Here is a 9,246-nt window from a genome sequence, read left to right on the forward strand (position 1 = left end):
GGACTGAGACCTGCCAAACTCATTACACACAGGGCGTCAGATGCTTAGCTGACACATTCTGTACAGCTCCTCAGGTGACATTCTTTACCAGTGAGAGAGTCGTCCTGAGCAGCAGGCACAGATGTCTTTCCCTTGCACCCTACAGAAGGGTGGGGGGCTTGGGTGGTAGAAGCAGGGGTGACCGGAGAGGCTAGGGAAATCTGTGGGAACCAGATTACTGGAGGGAGAGCTAGGGCAGCTTTTGGAAGCAGTGGGGTCCTGGAACCTCTGTCACATTCTGCTCCTCCCTGTGTCCTGGATGCCCTTGAGTCCTTCACCTCCCTCCTGCTAATGTCCTAAATTATTCTGAAGTACAGGTGAAAAGGCTTAATATTGAGTATAATGCTACTGAGGGTCCGATGCAAAATCATTTCAAGTCACTAAGAATATATAACATGTACAACTCATGCAGAAAACTAGTGGCTAAGGAACTGAGAGAGAGAATTGCAGATGTCACAAGACCATATATTATGTGTGGAGATTTAAGCAGCCATAACAGATTGTGGGGAAGTAGGAAAAATGATAATGGAAAATATCTAGAGCAATTCATTGATGCAAATAATTTAGTAATTCTGAATGACAGAGCACTACCAAATGTAACGCAGCTGGTGGAAGTTTCTCCTGTCTAGACTTGGGAATTGCCACAAGCAATGTAGCTAGTAAATGTAGCTGGGATATCTATAAAGCGGAGCTGCGAAGGGACCACTTCCTGACACTCATTATATGTCAAGGAAAGGGCAATATTGAGGAATATGATTGTTCCCCTACTTGGAATCTAAAAAATCGAATTGGGAACTCTTTAGCAACAAAAGTGTGGAATATGTAAATGGGCAGTGTCATTGGCGTAGTTTGACTTCTATAGTTGGGGGGGGCAGCTCCATCCAGACCAACAGGTCGAGGGGGGGCGGAATTCCACACCTGCCCGAAGCTTGCAGTGCTGGGAGCCGCAGTGGGGTCACCGCTGGCCTGTGGGGCCGGGCACCTGCCCCAGTGTTTGTCTGGGTCTTGCACAGGGACCCTGAGGGCTCGGTCTCCGTTCCCCTTTGGTTATGTTGGTGTAGCTCCCAAGTTGCCATGCCAAGACAGGATGAGTGAGTGGTGCTGTGCGTGTGTATCTACACGTGTGTCCCTGCCTGTGAGGGTGTGAGAAACGGGAAGTGTGAGAGGGGGCTGACCCAGTAGCATGGTGTGGCTGAGAGTCCAGTGTTCCCCTGACTCGCTGGCTCCCTCCCGCCATCTGCAGTGGCATGTTTTTCCGGGCTGCGCATCACCTGGGCTGCCAGTACTGGGGGGATGGGATGGCTCAGCGCGGGAACCCCAGCTGCTGCCCCCTGTGGCGACCTGAGCGTGGGAGCTACAGCCGCTCAGGCACTGGCTGCTGTAGCTGAACTTGATGCCGCTGCTTTTCTGGCGGCTCCCGGTGCTGCTGCAGAAGTCTTCCTGCAGGGGCTGCTGCGCCCCCTGTATTTCATGGTGCAAGGGGATGCTGCATGCCGGGCTCCTGCTTCCCCGCCACAGTGCAAAGAGACATGCGGCAGCGTGGGCGCCACCAGGACCACCAAACAGCTGGCACCCTGGGCTGCTGCGGGGCAAGGAAGAGGAGGAAGTCAGGGGCACTGCTGGCAGGGGCCCGTCCTGGTGCATTAAGTTAAATGCACTGAGCCTTGTCCCCCCGACCATGGCACCCACCCATAAGGCCAGCCCTGTTTGGGGGGGGGGCAATGCTCCCCTTGCCCCCCACCAGCTACACCCCTGAGCAGCGTATAAATGAGAACATTGAGGAGTGCCTGGCGGTCAGAGACTTAGCAAGTGGGTCTGCCTTGCCATGAAACACAGGAAGGAGAAGAAGGCAGAGGAGGAAGGGGCTGTAGGGATGAGGGCTGCAGTCATTGCCTAGAAGGAAAGGAAGTTAGCCAGGGTCAAGGAGAAACCCAGGGAAGAGTGTTAAATAGGCAAGATACAGTCGATCAATACATTGGTGATAAGTGGGGATGCTACTCCCAAATGTATGCTCGTAGTGCCAAAGATGTAAGAACAGGAAGAGGGGGAACAGCATGGGGTGCGTTCTTTCACTTGCAATCAAGAAAGCTCTAAGACTATCAATTTTGTAGCCATTCTGACAGCTGAATTGTCAGGTATAAAGTTGATATTAATTGAGTCATAGATGTGCACCCAGCTGCCTTGGCCATCCTGCCTCATTCCGTCTCAGGATTACTGGCAATCAGAAATGGCACATCAGGTTGCAGAGATGATATACTTAATGAGATATCACTGGTAACAAGAGAATTGACGCAGCTGGGTGCAATCACAGTAGTACATGGATGCCAGCGCATGTAGGGGTGATGGGTAATGAGCTGGCAGACAAAAATGCTGTCAAACACAAGCAACTTGATCCCTTTAAGTAAACAGGAGTCTAAAAATCTAATTACAAATTAGATAAGAGAGGAATGGAAAGAAATATGGGCAACAGAAACAAAGGGGGAAAGGTCCGTGAAAAATACCCAAGAGTCAAAAATGCTTATAGACTCCACGACCTGACAAGCAGAAGTGAAGTAGATTTATGTAGAATTTTAATTGGTCATTGTGGCTTAAATAGCAATTTGTTTCAAAGAACAAAGATGGATTGTGAGAGATGTGCAAGGGCCAGATGTGCAAAGAGTGTACCATCAAAAGGGGGGATTTATATGAAAAACTTAAGGCATTTAGTCTATCAAAGAGAAGGTTGAGGGGTGAATCAATCACAATCTATAAGTACCTATATGGGGAACAGACATTTGATAATATAAGACTCTTCAATCTAGCAGACAAAGATGTAACAAGAGCCAATGGCTGGAAGTCAGGCTTGACAAAGCCCTGGCTGGGATGATTTAGTCAAACAGGAATTATTTTAGTGAAGTTCTATGGTCTGTGTCAGGGATGAAAGTAACTTAAAGGACTTACTGGTACATTGAAGTCCTAAACAGAGGCGTGGCCTCGACCGGAAGAGGCGGGGCCTTGACCAGAAGAGGCGGGGCCTTTCAAAATTTAAAGGCCCTGGGGCTCCAGCTGTGGCTGGGAGCTCCAGGGCCTATAAATCACCCTGGAGCTACCAGCTGCAGAGGCGTCTGGGAGCAGCCAGAGCTCCGGCGGTGATTTAAAGGGCCTGGGGCTCCCTGCAGCGGCTGGAGCCGTGGGCCCTTTAAATCACCGCCGGAGAAGCCGCTCCAGTCTGGCACGGCGTACTGGCTCTTGCGGTACGCCGTACCAGACCATACCGGCTTACTTTCATCTCTGGTCTGTGTTAAAACATGAGGTCAGATTGGAGGATCACAGTGGTCCCTTCCGGTTTTAACCTATTAATCCTTTTTATCTCCTTTTTGATAAACTAAATAGATTGAGGCATTTTTTCCAGGCCTCAAATAATTTTTGTGGCTCTTCTCTTCACTATCTCCAGTTTTTCAACATTCTTTTAAAAATGTGGCCACGAGAACTAGACGGGCAATCCAGTCTCAGTCTCACCAGTGTCAGCCCTGCAAGGAAAGAGGAGAGAGTACCAGCTGGGGTTAAATCCTCTTAAGGGGAAACTCTGGTTCCTTTTAGGAAAGTTAATCTTTAATTGGTAGAGAAGTCTAATATTTCCAAGACTGTTCTCATGGAACTGAAAAGTCACAAAAGCCTGGGAAAGTGGGATGGGAACGCATCCGGTTTAATATAAGGGCAAAGAGCTCCAGCCAAGAAAGGTTGCAGAAGTTTAATATGTGAAAACAAAGTAAGAATAAAAACTCTGGGGTCCTTTAGAAAAATATCCTTGCTCTCTGCAGCAGAGGAAAGGAGAGAGAAATGGCCCATTTACACTGGAATTGGATTAAGTTTCTCTCTTTACTTGGAAGCGTGGAAGGAATTCACTGGTCTCAAATGTTAGTGGGACAGAGCGGAGAATACTTCCTCAGCTGTATGATCATTTCATAATATGCAATACCAATCCTGAGCATTCTGACATGGCAGGTGTTGATTTTACCAGGCAACATCTGTGCTTTTCATTTATTGTCGGTTTGACAAACCAAATAGGGGTGGTGCGAGGGGACCCCCCTCCCCCAGAAGAGCAAGTGTAATGCACAAATTGAAGTATCAGGGCAAAAGGATAGCTCAGTGGTTTGAGCATTGGCCTGCTAAACCCAGCGTTGTGAGTTCAATCCTTAAGGGGGCCACTTAGGGATCTGGGGCAAAATCAGTACTTGGTCCTGCTAGTGAAGGCAGGGGGCTGGACTTGATGACCTTTCAAGGTCCCTTCCAGTTCTAGGAGATAAAATAAATTAATGGAGATATCATATTTATAATGTGTGTGAGTAGCCGATTTGTGTAAGATGTATGGAAATGGTTTCAATAAACATGCTTCAGTGGCTAAAAAAGGAGGCGCTAAGAGGCCTCAGAGCTTTTGAAAATCCCACTGGGCATCTCTATACCTTTAAAAATCTGGTCCTTAGTCTTTCAGTCCCGCATCTGTATAATTGGGATACCAGCACTTCCCTACCTCATAGGCATTGTGAGAATAAATCCATTAGAGACTAAGCCACACAGATACCAGGGTAACAGGGCCATAAAGTCCCCAAGGTAGATAGTGCTAGCCCGGTGTGCTACAGTGGTGGGTAAGCATTATTATCCCTATTTTACAACTGGGTAAACTGAGGCAGAGAGAAGGGAAAGATATGCCCAGGGTTACACAGTGATCCAGTGGCAGAATCAGGAACAGAACCCAGATCCCATGTTCACGCCATTTTCTTAAACAAGGCAAAAACAAAGGCCAAAGAACTTAGGGTGAATTTTTCCATTCACTAGGGCTCCAACCCTGCAAACATTTATGCATGTGCTTAACATTGAGCCTGGGAACAGCCTCATTGACTTTAACAGGCCCCGTCTTGTAAAGCTAAGCAGGTGCATAAGCATTTGTAGGCTCAGGGCCTGAGACACCATCATTTTACTTAGCAACCCATGAAGGCAAGGGCAGTGATAAGGGACTGGCTGCAGCACGATAGAACAGATCACACACGGCACATAAATACAGGGCAGGGATTTCTTTTTTAATCAGTTCATCAACCGGAGGCTGGGCCAACATTTTTCTGTTTCTGGAAAAAAAAAAAAACAGTCCTGATGCAAACTGTTTTTTTATGCCTTATTAAGGATAAACTATGTGCTATGTCAGCACTCCAGGCTGTTTTGACAACCAGCTCCTGGGGCAGGATTCAGCCCTGGTGTAAACTGGTTACCTCACTGGGCCCACGTGCCCCCTGGCTCTGGCCTGATTAACCCCGCATGCTCAGAGAGGGCCCTTTCCAGCTTGTAAATACAAGTCCTCAGGCTTCCTTCCTATCCTACAAGGCCGGCTGGGATCTCAGCTTTCCCTCTGTGTGCATGGTACGTTTGGCAGCTCTGAAGAGTAGAGGTGGCAAATGCTTTGGTGCTTTGTGCCAAAGCTGCTACAGACACTAGATGCCAGTAATGCACATTTGAAAATGCTGTGCTAGCCCAAGCACCATGCGCAGGGCTGGCTCCAGCATTTCTGCCGCCCCAAGCAAAAAAAAAAAAAAGCCGTGATTGGCGGCGGCAGTTCAGTGGCAGGTTCTTCGCTCCTAGAGGGAGTGAGAGACCTGCCGCCCCTGAATTGCCGCAGGTGCCGCCCCTCTCCCATGGCTGCCCCAAGCACCTGCTTGTTAAGCTGGTGCCTGGAGCCGGCCCTGACCATGCGTCTCCGCCTGACAAGCTCAGCTGTGCACTCAGATATAAATCATAGAATATCAGGGTTGGGAGGGACCTCAGGAGGTCATCTAGTCCCACCCCCTGCTCAAAGCAGGACCAATCCCCAACTAAATCATCCCAGCCAGGGCTTTGTCAAGCCTGAGCTTAAAAACCTCTAAGGAAGGAGATTCCACCACCTCCCTACTCATCCCAGTGCTTCACCACCCTCCTAGTGAAAAAGTTTTTCCTAATATCCAACGTAAACCTCCCCCACTGCAACTTGAGACCATTGCTGCTTGTTCTGTCATGAACTGCACTATCAGTGACTCATGCTAATGGCTCTTTCTGCAAGGTGCTTAGCCAGCTGGCTGGGCTGTGGGGTGCTTTCCAGGTCTGTCTGGGAGGCCTTGGGGCTCCTCTGGCAGGCTGAGTGCCCTTGGCGAACACTGGAGGCACTCAGTTCCTTGCAAGGCCAGGCCACTGGTCTCATGTCATGGTCTCGGTCAGCACGGGAACACACAGGAGCTGATGGGGACAGAGTCTAGTACAGGGAACAGGGATAGAGTGTGCCTGGCAGAATAAGGAAGGGTAATGGGGGTGCAGGAGGTAGAGAGCCCCCCACACACACACTATTCTCCCCAAATGCTCCATTCTACCACATCTGAGTTCATGGGGTCTCGGTTCCAGCTCTCATGTCATCATCTCACTTCCATGCTTCGCGCTGATTGGCAGCCACAGCAGAGGCACCAGGAACTTCTGGGGCACAGAGTCCAAACAACCCGTCAACCCTACAGGAACTTCATGGGGCATGTTGCCAGGCCAGCGTTGGTGGAAACTTGCTCTGTAGCTGAGCAGAGAGCACGTCCAGCACTAAAGCCACCCAAGCTTATGCCTATATGCAGATTAGCTTATTAAAAAGTTTGTATAAAATGTCACCCATGGAGCTGGACGGAACCTGGCAGCCAATGCTTGCTTACCTGCCCATCGCTGCTGGAGCATGCAGGTGTCAGGCAGTAGGTTATTTCCATACTGGAGATGGTCATGTCACGTAGTGAGTTCTCAGGGAACCCCCTGCCTCCATTGGTGGATGCCCGGAGACCCCCTGCTCCCATTGGTAGGCATGTGCAGTTGGCACAGATGGGAACGGCTCACATGCTGTGGAACTGACCAAGGCAGCCTATGGGGTGGTGGTTGGAATTGGGCATGGAGAAGGGGGATTTTGTGCTCCTGCCCACTTTGCCAGTGCCCCAGAGGGCTGAAAGTTCAGATCCTGGGGAGGTCCAACCTGTCTTTGTCCAGGAAGCCCAGGCTGAAGAGTGGGAACGCTGCAGCACACTCCAGCAAGCAGTTACCGGGAAGTCGCTTTCCCTGCCTCCCCAGAGTGAAGCTAGGACTCATGAATGGATGCGAGCCCCCAAGGGTGACGCTCTCAGGTACAGCACTGCCTCCCTAGCACCCATCATTGTGTCTCATCCACCTCAGTAAGGACCCACGCAGCCCCCAGCCTTTGCTGAAGCAGCCGGGGGGGTGATAGGTGCCAGCGAAGGGCAATAATTCTCCTTGTAGGGCTAGCGAGGAATGAAACAGAGCCAATGCTACACCCCCTGTGGCTGTCCTTGCACCACACAACCACAAGGGGGCAGGCCCTGCCTGCTGAATGAGAAGCTGGTTCTTTGTCCACAGGCAGAGTCCTAGCCCGGCCAAGCTTTGGATTCCAGCAGCGAAAGGAGGATGGGGGAGGAATCAAGATACTTCTCCAGCAGTGTTTTGGCACCCAGGCTGGCCTGGCAGAGAGCCCCCTGCCAGGAAAGTCACAGGCCCTCAGGGGGACATGGCAGCGGGTAGCAAGCAAACCAGATTTTTCTCAAAGAAAGTTGAAGTTCTAGGCCCGAGCCTGCTCCTGTTGTAGGCAAAGCTGCCACTGACTTCACTGGGGGGCCGGATCAGGCCCCAGTGCTGCTGGCCGCTGCTGCTCGCTTGGAAGTGGGGTAGGAAGCGCTGACCAGCGGGAGGATCGTTAACACAAGTCTCACCCTTTCCATCTGAGGAACTCTCCCCTTCTGTCCCGATGAACAACCCTCCCGAGACAGCAGAACACCATTTTGCTCAGCTACCAGGAAGCAGAGCCCCTCTTAAAGAGGAAGGCCGGCTGCCCTTGTGGTTAAAGCACTGAGTTAGGACTCAGGAAATCTGGGTTCAAGTCCCAGCTCTACCACTGACTCAGCCAAGTCCTTTCATACCTCGGTTCCGCATCCATAAAATGGGGCAGACAGTCCTTCTGCTCAGCACCTCCTGGGTATTCAGATGATAAGCTCTTGGGGCAGGGGCTGTCACTTCCTATGTATATGTGCAGCATCCACCCCAATAAGGCCTTTAGGTGCTGCAAATAATAATTAGTCCCATGGCACTGATGCAAACGGTTGCCTTAACATCCCACCAGATGCTTCCCTACCAACATCTGTTACACCAGGTCAATAATTTCTCCATCGTTAAGGTTGTAACATGGGCCCAGTTTTTACTCCTGCTTATCATTTTCAGGAGTTTAAAGAAAAAATGCTGCAATGGAATTTCAGTTGGCAGTACATTGATCAAATTGATTTTAGTGGCATTTAAAGATGTATCTTTTATGGTAGGGAGTTGGCCCAAAACATCTAATTTTCCAAGCCCTTATTAAAGGCCAGATTCTGACAGTCTTATGTTGTGCAGCTCTTTATTCCATGAGTGGTCTCATTGATTTCAACGGGGCTACTCACAGACAAAGGTGCTAACTCAGGTTAAGGATACCAAAATCTGGCCCAAAATGATTTCAGCTGAAGCATGGGCTGGTTGGACAAGACAGTGTCAAGGAACATCAGAGCCTGTTGCTTAGTGTCTTTAAACACCGTGATACCCAACCATGTTGTAACACACTGGCTCTGTCACACACACACAATAGGTAAAGCTTGGATGGTGGCAAGACCAGGTTTGTTTTGTATTTGTACACCACCTAGCGCAGTGGGATGCTGGTCCATGACTGGGGCTTCTAGCCGCTACCGTAATACAGCTAATCAGATTCCCCAACAGTGCCCTGGTCACTGGCCCCAGTTCAGGAAAGTGCTTAAGCTCATGTTGAAGCTATCTCTATTCAAGACAATACTTAAGCACATGCTTAACTTTAATGACAGGACTTAACCACGTGCTTACATTTTGTCCTGAGCAGGGATGCTTTTCTGACTCACAGCCAGTGTGAGCAATGGTCAGAGTGGTGTTGAGTCCTTTGCATCTCATCTGTGGCGGAGTCTGACACAGCCCCCAGGAACTGAACTGAGACCACCAGTGTATTCCAGTCCCTTCCATTGTCAGATGGCAATAAGCTCGCATTACTATCAGCATCAAGTAGATTTGAACCAGTGGACTGGACTTGAAAGACTTATTGTTAATCCCCGCAAGCCATCTAGTCCCCCTGCTGAGAGGCATTTTAACAATGTCTCCTAGCTAGCAGCACTTAGGTCAGTT

The sequence above is a fragment of the Chrysemys picta genome, chromosome 1 (genome assembly GCF_011386835.1).
Source record: "Chrysemys picta bellii isolate R12L10 chromosome 1, ASM1138683v2, whole genome shotgun sequence".
Taxonomy (NCBI): domain Eukaryota; kingdom Metazoa; phylum Chordata; order Testudines; family Emydidae; genus Chrysemys; species Chrysemys picta.